Source organism: Prionailurus viverrinus, chromosome B4 (genome assembly GCF_022837055.1).
Source record: "Prionailurus viverrinus isolate Anna chromosome B4, UM_Priviv_1.0, whole genome shotgun sequence".
In the NCBI taxonomy this organism is placed as follows: domain Eukaryota; kingdom Metazoa; phylum Chordata; class Mammalia; order Carnivora; family Felidae; genus Prionailurus; species Prionailurus viverrinus.
The window spans coordinates 7,704,388-7,720,292 of NC_062567.1; the positions used below are offsets into that span (position 1 = coordinate 7,704,388).

Here is a 15,905-nt window from a genome sequence, read left to right on the forward strand (position 1 = left end):
CCAGAAAAAATGCTTCGGTAATCTAAATATCTTCTATACTCTAGCACTGATTCAGTTTTGGTGGTGGTTGTTGTTTTTGTTTTTGTTTTTTCAGGTCTTATTTTTAAATAAGTTGAAATGATTTTTAAGTTCTCTTTCTAGCACTGTTAGATTTAGGAACTAAAAACTAATCTTAATTCAATGAGTAAGAGAATTCTAACTTCCCAAGCATTATTAGCAGGATCAATCAATAAATGATTGCAGAAAACCAGGTATGAGCTGAAACAAACTGGTCTAAAATGCTGGTTACAAAAAGGGGGTGTGGGAGGGGGCCAGATTCAAATGACACTTAGAAGAAAGTTAAAATGACTATCAGTAGTGAAGTAATCAAAAGAGTAACCCTGAAAGTTTAAGGGAAGAACCTGGAGCATTCTTCTGGCAATCCCTGGTGACGGCAAATTACCAGCTTTGTAGGAAAAAGATTTTGTAACAGAAAAATATTTCCCAAGCAAGTCTGGTGAATGAGCTTTAGAATTCAAACTCATGATAAGCATTGATGAGAAACAAAATGTGATATAAATTGAGGGATGGAGCTCAATATTTCCAAAAAGCAAGTTCTAAAAAGAAATTTCAGAAATTTCTCTTCAGCAATTAATGCAGATATTCTGCTAATGGTAACTGTACCTAGCACTAATCTAAATACATGTTCAAATACAACTTACATTTCCAATAAAACTAGACCACAGATTACACACCAAGCCTCTTGTTTTAAATACAATCAAAAAGCTAGACAAATATAGGTATTTCTTTAATTCTTAAAAATATCAGAGGATATAAATTGGTACAACCACACTGACAAAGTTGGTAGTAACTAGTAGGGCAAAATATATATCTGCCTATATTACTCAATAGTTCTGTGCCCAGGGGTATTTCCAAAAGAAAGGACTGCATAAACCCAACAAAGTACACGCACAAAAATGTCCACAGCAGCTTTATTACAATAGCCCAAAACTGGAAATAATTCACATGTGTATTAAAAGAATGGATAAATAAATTGTGATAGGCTTGTGTATGAGGCTGCTACTGTGGCACACTATATTTTCCAATAATGTCGACCACAACATTTCCGGTCTCACATGCTCTTCTAGAATCTGATCTCTCCCATTGCTTCTCGGCCTTTTGGCTGAGATCAAGGGCAGAATCTTCTCTCTCCCCATCAAGAGGCAGAGTCTGTTCCCCTGCTCTTCAAACCTAGGCAGGCTCATAACTGCCTCCAAGAATACAATGCAGTGGAAGTAAAACTGCATTAAGTTTCAAAGCCAAGTCATAAGAGGACATACAGCATGTGTCTGGCTCACAGGATCTCCACCGCTCTCCCCACTGCACGTGTGTGGAGGACGCTAGCACTTGGAACACTGCCACGAGGCTGTGAGCACACTCAGGCCACATTTAAGTGCTGGTCCGCAAACGGCAGACACGTGGGCAAAACTTGCAACACTATTAGGCCCAGCCTTCAAGCAGCCCTTCCTGACACCAAATGCAGCTATAACAAGCAAGGCTCAAATTACAGTTGTGTACGGAAATCAAGGTCATTGTTTAAGTCACTGAGTTTTGAGGCAATTTTTTAGATGCCCCAGTAACTAGAACAAGTACAGGGCCATGAAAAAGAAACACTACCACTACATGCAAAAACATAGCTGAATCTCATCGATAGACTACAATATTGAATGAAACAAGCCAGATCAGACACAGAGGAATGTACACTGTATGATACTATTTCGACAAAAACAAAAAACAAGCAATGCAAAACTAGGGGCACCTGCGTGGCTCAAGTCGGTTGAGTGCAGGACTCGTGATTTCACCTCAGGTCATGATCTCACGGGAGATGGGATCGAGCCCCATGTCAGGCTCTGTGCTGACAGCACGGAATCTGCTCGGGATTCGTTCTCTTCCTCTGCCCCTCCCCATCCCCCCCCCCCCACCCCCTGCTTGGTCACTCCCTCTCTCTCTCAAAATAAATGAGTTTTTTTAATGTAAAACTAGTCTATGGTGCTAGAAAACTGAGTAATTGTTACCCAAGGCAAGGAAGATAGGTAGTATGGATTGGGAAGGAGTGTGACACGGGCCTTCTGGGGTGGCAAAAATGTTCTGTATATTGATCTGAGTATGATTATACATTTACAAAAACTCCTCAGGATATACATTAAGATTAGTGCACATTACTATATGTATATTATACCTTAATTTAATTTTTTTTTCAACGTTTATTTATTTTTGGGACAGAGAGAGACAGAGCATGAATGGGGGAGGGGCAGAGAGAGAGGGAGACACAGAATCGGAAACAGGCTCCAGGCTCCGAGCCATCAGCCCAGAGCCTGACGCGGGGCTCGAACTCACGGACCGCGAGATCGTGACCTGGCTGAAGTCGGACGCTTAACCGACTGCGCCACCCAGGCGCCCCTATTATACCTTAATTTAAAACGTAGGGAAGGATGGTGATCAAAGAACTAACAAGGAATCAGGAGGACAGGGCAGAGCATGCGTGGCACATTGGGGTTTCTTCCCTCCTGGAAATATTTGCCTAATCAAGAGATGCCTGAGAGGCTAAACTGCATGGAGGCGGCCTTGGAGACTCAGAAGCCAAAGTGTCAGAGTACAAGATCCTCCAAGGGAGCCATCCCCTACTTTGGAATAAGACCGCATAAGGCTGAATCCCAGAAGGTATAACACAGAAGTAAACTAAACCGGTCCTTGCATAGATTCAAAAAAACTTAATTTGAATAAAGGTAAGACCAAGTGCCTGGCAAAAGCAACAGAAAAACTTTACCTAAATCGGTAACTACTTCTAGACATATTTTTTCAAATAGAATGAACAGTACACAATCAAAGACAGGCAGGAACATTAGGAGATAAGACCCCTCGAGAAATGAAAGACTACAGAAAAAATCTGCACGACCAGGGGATAGTTGCCATGCTCACCCTGTTCAAAGAGATATGTACAGAGCTTGAAATTTTTGATAGGGAATTAGAAACTATGAAAGTGACATGACCACTTAAAAGGAACCAAACTGAAATTCTAGAATGAAAAATACAATTAACCAAAGTTAAGAACCTAGAGAATAACATTTAAGAGCATACTAGACAGTGGGGCAACTGGATGGCTCAGTTAAGAGTCCAACTCTTGACTTTGCTTCAGGTCATCATCTCACGGGTCACGAGATTGAGCCCTAACACCGGGCTCTGCGCTGAAGGTGCAGAGCCTGCTTGGAATTGTCTCTCTCTGCCCCACCTTCCTCCTAAGGGCGTGCAGCCGCGCACTCTCTCTCTCTCAAAATAAATCAACTTAGAAAAAAGAGCATATTAGATGAAGACTAACTTAGTAAACTGGAAGACAGAACACACACACACACACACACAAATATCCAGCACAGAAAAGAAACAAAAGAATGGAAAATACGAAGGCAAGTGAAATGCACAGAGGATTTGGTGAGTCTAACACCATGGAACTGAAGTCGCAGAAAGATCAAGAAACAGAATGGGGAAGAAGCAATATTGGAAGAGATGATGGCTGAGAACTATCCAAAACGGATGAAAGACATCGGAAGGTATACTCCCCAAGCAAGAAAGGGAGGATTCTTTGAAATCCAAAAAGAAAATCTTAAAAATAGCCTGAGAAAGAAACCAATTACCAAGACAGAAGCAATAAACTATGACTGACTTCTCAATAGAAACAAAGCCAAATAGGGGCACCTGGGTGGCTCAGTCAGCTAAGCGTGTGACTTCGGCTAGGTCATGATCTCAGAGCCCATGAGTTTGAGCCCCGCGTCGGGCTCTGCACTGACAGCTTGGAGCCTGGGGCCTGGTTTGGATTCTGTGTCTCCCTCTCTCTCTCTGCTCCTCCCCAGCTAGCACAATAGAAATATATCTTTGGGGCTTAAAATATATATGCATTTTAAAACATGGTGACAACGAAATGGGTTTAAAAAAGAAAAAAGAAAGAAAGAAAATTAACTTAAATGTTTTTAAAGGCCTTTCACAATCTCAGGAAAAAGAGTGGAAGTCTCAATATTATACTTTGGTAAGTTGGGAAAACATATCAGAATTTCGTAGGCCAACACTAAAGGAACAGCAAAAGAACACATGATCCCACGCTAATAAAAAAGAAGTAAATAGAATAATTATTTTTACAAAGAGAATCCAAAACAAAGGTAGAATGAGGGGAAAAAATATGGGAAACAAGGAAGTCAAGTAGATTTTTTAAATTTTTAAATATTTATGTCAATGTAAAGTTATTAAGTGCCAATTCATTTTTGTAACAGTCATCAGCAAAATACACAAAAATATCTGGCACACATACCGTTTATAAATTTTGACCAATCTTTTCTATTGCGACTGACTTTTTGAAATCTTATTTCACTTTCTCTTTTCTTACCACAGATACGCTAATAAGCATTAAAATGTCCGAAAACCAAATAAGAAGAAACAGGAACAAAAAGCCCAGAGAGCTAACTAGCTTATAAATACTGCATTAGTTCCATAATAAAATATTAATCTGCCATTACTGATCTATGTAAAGTTACTGAAATTAATATATTAAGAAACTCAAAAACAATATTTTTTCACTTCTTTCATGAAAAACATTACTCTAATATTTTTAATTCAATTGTTAATTTAGTGAAAGGAAAATTCCAGCATAAAATTATAACTTTTTCTACACTGACATCAATGTCGGCAAGACACAGGTGCAACATGTACCTCTCTCAGAGAATAATCAAATAGCTATTTCGAGCCAAAAACACTTAAGCAAACGAGATATGAGACTCCAGAGTCAACTCCTGGCCTTCCTATAGGCAAATGAAACTACCCGCCCCTTAATAAATATTTTTTGATTTTAGGGTAGATTGCTACTACCGTTTTGTGAGAGGTAGGTACCTTAAGTAAGGCAGCCTACGCTCTCGCAAAGAAACAATGCTACCAAAATTATATCAAAATACTATATTCATATCGTATAGCCTATCTCTGTAAAGAAATCAAAGCATCTTTTTATTTCATTCCAGCCTTTCAGATATAAAAACGAAGAGTGAACAGCGCCAGAATTAAAAAACGAGACCCCAAAGCGTACAGAGAGGCGTGTCCAGGTCTACTGCGTCAGAGTCAACGAGACGGACTCCCTTTCCACGAGGGCTGAGGAGCAAGACTAAGCCCTTCGTTCAGGCGACTCGAGCGCGGCGGCGAGGGCCTTCTCCACACACCAAACGCGGGTGCCGACGAGCCGTGTGGGGAGCTGACTCCCACCCAAGCGTTCTTCTCTAACCTTCACGGCAGTCTCTTCGGGCGCCGGGCGCCGTGGCTGTGCGCATGCTCCGGTCTTACCCTCACAGTGTCCCACCCGCTCACCTCCCCTCTGCACCTACTATCTCCTCCTATTCCTTCAGGTCTTGCGAGTCCCTGGCTCAGGGAAGCTTGCCCAACCACCCCCAAGTCAGGTTAGGCTCCTTGCTCCTGGGTTTTATAGCTCCCAGTACTTCAAAGAACCTATCTTCCTGTCATCGTTGAAAACAAGGTAGCTAACCTGAGGCACGGAAGGCACTGGAGAAGTACTTGCTGGATGAACAAACAGATCTGAAATTACGATTCTCCCCAATTTTGCAAAGAAAACAGCCCTCAAAAATTAGGTTATTTGCATGAAATGATATAGCCTGGAAATGGCACAGATCGGTTGAGAATCCAAGTGTCTGCAATTCTAATTCCCATGCTGTGACCTCCAGGTACTATAATGAAATGTGCTAGAAGACAGATTTCTTTCAAATTGGTACTACTTTTGTTGACTTCCACTGTAAAAAGTGAGATACTTTTTAATGGGGGGGGGGCGGGGGGGGGCGAGAAACTAAATACCAGCGAATCCCACCTAAATGCCAATATGCCTTTCAAAAATCACCCTGAAGGGACAAACTGAAACTTTCTGGGAATAAACGGTCAGAACACTGTTGATAACAATGTCATTGCACTAAAGCAAAACAAGCACGGTTAAAGTGAAATTGCAAACATAAACCAGAATGCAATCACCTGTCTCTTTCCCTCGAACTGAAGCACCAATTCCCAAAGTTTTAGTATTGTGGCTAAGTCTTCTGCCAGCTTCCAAATGCCTTAACTAACATGCCTAGTGCATGTTAACCGAAGTTAACTGTGTTTTCAATCTGCCACTGGCTTTCATTTACTGGCCTCCTTCTCAGTCACGTTCACTGGCTGCAAAACATAACAGGAACTTGAGATAGATGTGCACATGGCAGCCACGGCTGACCAGTACAACCTCTGCCAGGCACTGGAGGCCCAGATTGAATCCGCCGTGCCAGGAAGTTGTCTTCGTTCCCAACAACTCCAAGGACGGCCAGCCAGTTGACAGATGGTGGCAAAGCTGACACTTCCACTTACTGGCTTGTATAGCCAGTGGCAGTTGTCCTCACTAGGAGATAGTTCACGTCCAAGCACTGTTACAACTGGAAATGGGCTACCCTCATCAGAAACAAGTGCACCAGGGGCGCCTGGGTGGCGCAGTCGGTTAAGCGTCCGACTTCAGCCAGGTCACGATCTCGCGGTCTGTGAGTTCGGGCCCCGCGTCGGGCTCTGGGCTGATGGCTCAGAGCCTGGAGCCTGCTTCAGATTCTGTGTCTCCCTCTCTCTCTGACCCTCCCCTGCTCACTCTCGGTCTCTCAAAAATGAATAAACGTTAAAAAAAAATTTTAAAAACAACAAATAAAATCATGGAGCATAGGGGCGCCTGGGTGGCTCAGTCAGTTGAGTGTCCGACTTCGGCTCAGGTCATGATCTCACAGTTCGTGAGTTTGGGCCCCGCATCCGGCTCTGCTGACAGCTCAGAGCCTGGAGCCTGCTTCCGATTCTGTGTCTCCCTCTCTCTCTGTCCCTCCCTCGCTCATACTCTGTCTCTCTCTCAAAAATAAACAAACGTTAAAAAAAAAAAAAGGATTGGGGCGCCTGGGTGGCGCAGTCGGTTAAGCGTCCGACTTCAGCCAGGTCACGATCTCGCGGTCTGTGAGTTCGAGCCCCGCGTCGGGCTCTGGGCTGATGGCTCGGAGCCTGGAGCCTGTTTCTGATTCTGTGTCTCCCTCTCTCTCTGACCCTCCCCCGTTCATGCTCTGTCTCTCTCTGTCCCAAAAATAAATAAACGTTGAAAAAAAAATTAAAAAAAAAAAAAAAAGAAACAAGTGCACCAGGGAGTCTGACCGCTAGCTAAAAACAGTAAGTAGGCACAAACACCAAGACTCGGGCCCAAGTTCTTAATGTTTGGCAAACGATGCTTCTTCAAATGCCTTTGAGACAACTCACTAATTCTTTAATCAGCAAAGGAATCTGTTAACTGGGGATACCTGTTTTCCTTTAAAAATTAATTTATACTTCTATTAGCATAATTTTTTTGTTATATTTTGACCTATGTACGTTTGACATATGTCAATTGCGTGTGTAGAATCCCACACAGGATCTACAACCACTCTAAGTAAAAACCTAAACTATGTTTACAAACTTTATTATCAGAAACAGCAAACTCATATTTTTTCTTAATTTGAGGGTCTGATAGAGAAATAAAAGTAAATAAACCACTGTTCATGTGATGCTGGCTAACTGAATTCTTATTAAAATGACTTTACAAAAGGAAAAAGTACCCTGACTTCCCTCCATTAGAACTTCCCAGAGATTCAACACATAGAGGGAGTTGGCCACGGTGATCTCTAAAGTTCTGTCCAACTTTTCTGAGCTACAAAATGTTCAGTGTGTATCCCAGAGACTTGATTCCATTTATAAATGGATTAGTATAGGATTAAAGTCACTTTCTTCCAGCAAGCAAAATATTTAAGATCGTGTCCCCACTCTCTTTCCCCCCATTTGTGTCACATTATTTCCCGTGACCGGGTAGTGCCCCAATTCAAACATCCTCCCCAGTCCCATAAGGGACCCATTTAACTCCTATTAAAGTCTACTGACGAAAAAGCAACTGTGGATTAAAATGCAGGGAAAGGGGAAGAGGCGTGGAGAGTGCAACTCTCAATTTATAGAAATGTCTTTCAATTTACAGAAATGTGGATTCGCAGACTCCTCGCATTTCCTGGCATTAAAATACCTGCGAGCAACCATTCTCACGCATTAGATATGCCGCACCGTCACTCGGCTGTTAGCTGCAAACTACTTTGCAAACTTTGCAAAGGCGCACAGATTTCCAGGCTCTCCGGTTCCCTCATTCACCCCATCCTCCGCTTGCCGAGCCGAAAGAAAGTTCCGCGGCACGAAGGCAGTAATTTAAAAGAACGAAGTTCGCCTCAGTCCTGCCCACTTGGGCTCCGCAGGACGCAAGTGAAACTTGCAGGGGAGACAGACACGTCTCCCGGGGACCGAAGCTTGCTCCGGGGGGGAGGGGGAGGCGGCGGGGCTCCCCTCCCCCAGGATCTGAGGACCCGGGTCCTTTCCACCGGGCCCCTTCACCCGCCACCAGGTCCCCTCGCGCTGCGTCCGCCGCAGACCCTCCCCGCACGCCCCCTGCATCCCAGCGCCCCCCCCCCACCCGGCGCCCGCCAACCTGCCAATCACTCCCGCAGAGCCCCACGATCGAGGTTCCAGGGGGCACTCGGACGGCCCCGCACAGGTTCCCCGAGCCTGACCCCCAAGAGCAGAGGCGGGGAGCCGCAGCTCCGTCCACCTCCCCGGGGCCGGGAATGGCGGCGTCCGGCTCCCCGGGGCCAACCCGAGTCCCTGCCCGGAGGAAACCCCGGAGACCGGCACCGCCGCCGCCGGCCGGCCGCCTGCGGTGGGAGATGAAGAAATGAAGTTACCTCCGGACGGTCCCGTCGGCGGAGGCTGTGGCGGGGCGCAGCGCGGGGAGTCGGGGCAGCCGAGCAGGTCCCGGCGCGGCGGCGGCGGCTACCGCAGTGCCCTCCGCCCCATTGTTTCCCTTCCAAGAGGCTCCCGGCGAAGCCGAGCCCGGGAACCAGGAAGTTCCCCGGCGCGACACCTCCTGCCGCCGCTATGGAAACGGCCCCCGCCTCCCAGGGCGGCTCGCCCGGGACCCCGCCTCCGCGCCGCCGGCCCCGCCCGCCTCACGGGCCGCCGCCAACCGTCGCCGCTGCGGCCGCGGCCGCCGCCATCTTGGCGCGGCCGGGCGGCCCTTTCCCGGCGGCACGTGCGCGCCGCTCCCGCGTTCCCGCCGGCCGCGGGGGCGCGCTTCCAGGGCTGCGGGGTGCGGACGCAGCTCCCCGGGATCCCGGGCGGGAAGCGGCGCCTCTGACCCCCGGCCGGCAAGGGAGAGAGGACCCGCGCCGCACTGCAGACCCCGGACCTGGAGCGAGGCTTCGAGGCACGGCGCGGAAACGACCCACTTAAGCCGTCCGATTTGGAAAGGTCAAGGGATGGGCGAGCCCAGGGCTGAAGTCAGTAGAGTAGTGGCCTAGAGCGTGTTTTCTGCTGCCACATTGCCGCGCGTTTCGTTTTCGGGCCCATCTTACCAGCTGTCAGAGCTAGGGCACTCTATTTTCTCTGTGCCTCAGTTTCTTCATCTGTAAAGTGATAGAATCGTAGTACCTACCTCGTAAGGTTATCACCTGGAACAAGCAAGTGCCTGGTAGTAAGTGCAAAACGATCGTTCAATAAAAAGGTATTGCTTCTAACAAAAATCACATTTCTGTCATTTTCCAGGAACTTTAGGTCTTCCAATCAGCACTGCTTTAAATAGGCTACTGTCTCAGATCCCATTTCTGCTTAAAACTTCCCAAATGTTCATCTTTTGTCCCATCTTTCTCTAGGTCAGCTTTCCTTTTTTATATCATGGAAACTGTCAAGAGTTTTAATCTCCAGAGTCTTCCATTAAGAGGTGCCATAAAAAGGTGAATGATGTAAACTTTCCAACACTGTAATTAGCTGACAGTTAAATGATTTATTCAATAGAAGCTAGAAGAGTTAGGGTGTGCAAATAACAAAGGCTTCCTGTCCTTGATTCCAGGAACTAGAATTACTAAAGCTGGCAACTCTGCACCATTGTTATTATCTCTTTTCCAGCTGGTGAAAACAGACACCAAAAAACTGGGTGCTGTGTGCAATATGGAAACAGAGGGATGGACAGAGGAGGTGGGGTCACAGACTCTGCTGAAGGATGCAGACTTTAATAACTGTGCGTAAGACCGGGTCTTGGATAGTCTCCAAGGTTCCTTGTAGCTTACAAGTATTGTGATCTTATTCGTACACTCTTTAAGTTTATACTTCCCTTTGGCTATTCACTTAAACCAGGTTTGTGAAGACAGGTGTTTAATAAGCCTGATCCAAAACTGGCATAAATAGTTTGATATATGAATTGCGGTAAAAACAGGTCAAGAGTTGGCAGGATGCAGGAAACTTTTTCAATACCCAAACACTTCTCCAAAAGTTCTGGAATGCTCTGATTAGCGATTACCCAAACTGAGATACCTGAATTTCTGAAAGGCAGGAGCCCCGCCACTCATATAGCTTTGTAGCTCGTATTGGACCAGCAGTTTGCCCATGGTAGGCCCTCAATAAATGTTTACTGAATTAAATTGCCATGTTTATGGCTGAGTGCTCATCATTTAAGGAGACCTTGGGAACCACATAGATACACAAGAGATGTTACTCAAGGGACATCACTGCAAATCAACAGGAACCCCACGTCACTAGTAAATGTGATTTTGGAATGAACAACCCTGGCCTCAGGCTTATTTGGCAAAATAAAGTGGAAATTTCAGATAGGTTTTTCCACAACTTATATGGGTAAGTTTTTTTAACTTTATTTTGGACCTAATTATGAGCACCACTGATTGAATTTTATGCTTCAATAATAGCCCTCTGACTCTATAGTACAGTTCAAGTTCAGAAATCCCCACATTTTTCCCCAAGTCAGAGTGTCACCAGTGAGTTCTGTCACTTCAGTATAAAACTAGTATTTGTTCTTAGGTATAATTTCAAGGAATTGCTATAGTTTTTTGTATATTTAAGCATCTCGGAGGTATTGCTAAACGACAAACACAGATTTTTGTCTTTAGATCCCCTGTGTAGGGCTTCACACTGGGGTAGGCGTGCAGATTCACTTATCTGTGGCATGTGATAAATGTGGAATTTACATCAGTGATTGTCAAGGAAATAAAGATAGAATCATTTTTCCTCTAAACCAGGGATGCGCAAACTTTTTCATACAGAGAGAACATAGTAAACATGAGGGCAAAAGTAGACAATATACAACAGGATGAATGTGCCTGTGTTCCACTAAAAACTCACAGAAATAGGTGGATTTGACCCGCAAGGCCATATTTTGCTGACCCCTAAAGAATTCTGTCAGAGGCACTCCATTTTTCTATTCACTCCAATGTGAAATGCCAGATATTAAAATACAAAGGGTAAAAGCTCGATATCAATAAAGCACTAAAAAGTCAAAAAAAAAGTATGGAATCAGTTCACGTTACCAATTAAAATATTTCACAAACACCAAAGGTTTAGAACTACATTTTGTGTACTATAATGAAATAAGATAGATGGATATTGGCCTTTCGTTTTTTTCAAAATCTAGGAGTTATGACAATGGGAATACGTAAAATGTTGACAAAGGTAAGAGTGCACCCACGGAATGCCATAATAGCTTCTGGAAAGCCAGAAGTACAATTGGAGGTGAGAACATAAGAACATAGAACATAGAAGAAAAAAAAAATTCTCCAAAGCAAATCATCCTTCACTGCCATCTTTACAACGTGGATGAAAGTATAGGTCCTTTGAGTCTCCTGTAAATTGAGAATTCAAATGTGAATCCGTGGCTATTTGATCCATCCAATTTCTTTTTAATAGGGGTAACAGATAGGTCCCTAAGGAGGGACGGGAGGAAGAAGGGGACAAAAAAGCTGAGGCAGACTCTGTTGTGCACATTCTCATCCTCACTAGCAGCAATACTTTCTGAAATTTCCTAAGGAAGCGATGCTCTTCTATTGGTTAGGAAAGTCACCTCCGGTGAGACTGCATATAATTGTTCTTCACTGTTGGGGAAAAAACCAGCCCAGTCAGTATCTGTGCACCCAGTGTAAGTGCCCAAGCAATGGGGGATCAACAACCACATCCACGCTGCTCATACGAAAAAGTTATCCTTTGGTTCAAAAGGTAACTTACTGATGCAGAGCAAGGAAAAAGTTCACAGAAGGGTTGTGAACCCCATAAAACTGTATACAAGGTGTTGTGTACACAATTTGTTACTTACAACTATCTGGGGTTGTCTTGTCCATTTATCGGTATACTTGGGGGTTGTTTCTGTCTGTCATAAGAACGTCATGCCACAGATTGGGGAACTCATCTGTCTTCTTCCCTGTTCTATCTCTTCGTCCAGATCAGTGTCTGGTACAAGACCAGCTCTCTGTAAACACTTGTAGAAGGAATGAAGAAAGAGGAGGAGGGAAGGAGAGAGGAAGGAACAAAGGTACACAGATACCCATTTTCTCTGGGCAGAAGTCTTCTAACTTTCATCGTATGCTCAGAAGGGTCTGTGACACATACACACGAGTAAGTAAGAAAGACCAGTTTTCAACTACAAAGGCCACCTCTCATTATCTCCTCTGCCCTTGTGCTCACCAGCCACCCTGCTCACAGAACAAAATGGTTATCATGGTTTGCCAGAAGCTACGATGATGTCATACCATTTGGAGAGTGTCTCATTATGTTTTTATAGCTTTAGAGAATTGCTTCTGCCTGCTCAACTTTAAGTTACCATACTTAAAGTCTCCATTTGACCACATCTTAGATGTCATGCCCTTTATTTTTTTAAATCTCATCAGAGTTGTATTAAAAAAAACTGTTAAGATATTGAAATAAATGAGGTATGATTTCAAGGCATTTTTGTCCCCAATTTAGGGTGATAAAACTTTTGCCTCCATACGTATGGGTTTCTAATTAACTTTTAAACCCTTGTGTACACAAATCTATATAAGTTGTGTGGTAGCTAATTTTCAAAGATGGTCTCCCAATGAAACATGACTCCAGTGTTCACATCTTTGTATATCGTCCTCCTTGTGAATCTGAGCTGGCCAAAAGAATAGGCCATAAGTGACACTGAATATTTTCTAAGACCAGATGATGAGAAGTCTTACAGCTTTTGTCTGGATCTCTGAAATACCCTTAGCACACCCCCTCCCAGAACTCAGCTTCCAGGGTTTTTTGGGTTTTTTTAATATTTTTTTAATGTTTTTATTTATTTATTTGTGAGAGAGAGCAAGCAAGCAGGGAGGGGCAGAGAGAGAGGGAGACACAGAATCCAAAGCAGGCTCCAGGCTCTGAACTGTCAGCACAGAGCCCGACGTGGGGCTCGAACTCACAGACAGTGAGATCATAACTTGAGCCGAAGTCGGACGCTTCACCGACTGAAACACCCAGCATCCCTCAGCTTCCATGTTGAGGCCACGATAGTGGCAACGTTCACTGAGCCCCAGCCAATAGCCAGCTTCCATTGCTAGGCACGCGGGTGAGACAATCCTGCACATCCAGCACAGATGAGCCCTCAGATGCCTTGACCCCCAACTCTGCGACCCCGTGAGAAACCCCAAATGAGGACGTCTTAGGTGAGCGCAGTCAACCCGTGGAACCACAAGAGCAAACATTAATTGTTGTTGTAAGTCACTGAAACAGGCTGCTTTGTTATCCGCATATTGACAACTGGGATACGTTGATTAAAAATAAAGTTGCTAAAAAAAAAAATAAAATAAAAAATAAAAAAATAAAAATAAAGTTGCTTAGAGGTACCTAGGTGGCTCAGTCGGTTAAGCGTCCGACTTCGGCTCAGGTCACGATCTCACAGTTCATGATGTTCGAGCCCCACGTCAGGCCCTGTGCTGACAGCTTGGAGCCTGGAGCCTGTTTCGGATTCTGTGTCTCCCTCTCTCTCCGCAACCCCCCCCCCCCAACCCCGCTCCTGCTGTCTCTCTCAAGAATAAACAAACATGTAAAATAAAAAAATAAATAAATAAATAAATATAAAGTTGATAAAGCTATATTTAGCTATATGTACGCTAAGACCTTAATAAATAACTTCATCAAAATTACAGAAATGCTGCATAAGAAGGTCAAGTTCAAGAAGAACAAGGTGAGCTGTAAAGGATCCTGAGGTATCCCATGGCCTTTTCTTGGCTGATGTTGTCTGGCTTCTTCCCTTGAGTGGGGGGTGGCTCTCTGGACACCATGAAACAACATAACAACCTTAACCTTTCCGTGTCTGCAAAGTAATATACTTGCAATTACATGTGATTTACACAGACATGAAGTAAGTCCCCACCCACATGCTTTGGCTAAAAAAGGAAAGGAGTGGTCACAAGTAGCCAGACTAAAGGTTCAATTAAAATGAGACAATAGATGGGAAAAAAAATTTTTTTTTATCTACTCAGCTTCTCTTTTCTATTTGCTAATGCTTTATGAAGATTGCAGGCCCATAATTCCTAATTAGCACTTATGAAATCTAAAAAGCTCTGGAAACCAAAAGGGGTGGTTTGTTTTTTTTTTTTTTTCCACCTAAGTTTGGCACCTAGATTCATTTGGTAGAACTGGACTTTCCTTTGGCTGTTTATGGTCTTTATTTTATTTGATATGAACACTCGTCCTATTACAGAACCATCAGTGTGTTGATGACAAGGCCCTGGCCCAGCTCCCACCTATGCTGCCCTCAAGTAATACGCAGTGTATGTGCTATGTCACCCTTCTAGAAACCGAAACTTCTGAATTCCAAAACAGTTTTAGCTTCAGACCTGAAGTAGACTTTATTAGAGACCCGAAGTAACATTTTTGTGTGTGTGTGCAGGGGTGGGGCGATATTAACGTGGGATCATTGAACACTCGATTCAGGCAGCCTGAGTTCAAATCCCCTCTCCACTGTTTGCCACCTCTGACACCTAGAGAAACCCTCTGCCTCAGTTTTCCCCTCTGCGAAATGAAGACAGTAATAAAAATTACCTCATAGGGTTCTTAGAGAACTAAATGGGGCCACACATGCAAAGGGCTTATCCCAATGACCAGCAGTTAGTAAACACTCAACAAATGTCAAGTTTTATTGTGTTATTATTACATTTAAGCTTTTTTTCATGTTCAACAAAACTAATATCTCTCTTGGGGCTCAGTGAGAAAAAAAGAAACTACTCAAGGTATTACCAGCAGGAAGATATTTAACACAGGGAATCAGAGGTAAAAAATCTTGGGAAAGGGTGAGTGGGGGGGAAGGGGACCAGCACTGAGTCCTGAGTTATTCCACAGCAGTTGTGGACCCAATCGGTGTCAAGAAGCTGAACCCAGAATTTGGAGTCACAGGAAATGACACGAAATCATTGCCAATGCCACAGCTGCCTTGCAGCTTAGAAGCTGGTAACTGCCAGGGGTACTCTCTGGAGTCTAGCTTCACGGCACATATGCATGTCTGTCAAACCCTTATGTCAGCCACTGCTGTCAGAGGAACAATGTCAGGCTCCCTATGCCATTCAGATCCCAGGCGTGCCTCTCACTGGCAGAACAACACCTTATCAGAACAGTGCTAGCAAAGGACTCTGGGAAACGCAGCCCCTGTGATACAGATGATACCCAACACAAATAATTTAATAATAGTGATTTACATTTGTAAAGCATCTGCCGTAAGGTTCTGCGAGGCAAAGCAGGAACTGAGCACAGAGAGCTCAGTGACGTGTCCGGAGTTGGCTGAGTAGTGAGACACTCGGATGCTCATATTCCAAATCTAGAGTGTGATGCTTTATTCCAATGCTCATCCGAGTCCTATTTTTTCCCCCAAGTCCTCATACCATTTGTATTATTTACTTACTGTCTCTCTTTAAGGTGGCTCACATTTCTACTTAAGTCAATTTAAATAGGAAAATTTGCATCGCTATCTAAAGTATAATGCAAATCACTGA

At 44.3% G+C, this 15,905-nt stretch overlaps 1 protein-coding gene across 3 annotated transcripts in view; it reads right to left on the reverse strand.

The window, feature by feature from the left end:
- The window catches only part of USP6NL (USP6 N-terminal like), a 276,352-nt gene that overhangs the window by 214,942 nt on the left and 45,505 nt on the right, over positions 1 to 15,905 (reverse strand). The window contains exon 1 of one of the 3 annotated variants that reach the window (XM_047867687.1): positions 8,820 to 9,080. The exons of 1 other annotated variant lie outside the window; for it this stretch is intronic. The gene's annotated coding sequence lies outside the window, so the exon portion shown is untranslated. Of the gene's footprint in view, positions 1 to 8,566; positions 8,605 to 8,819; positions 9,081 to 15,905 lie in introns of those variants that run through there. One more of the 3 variants, XM_047867689.1, reaches the window with a different exon arrangement.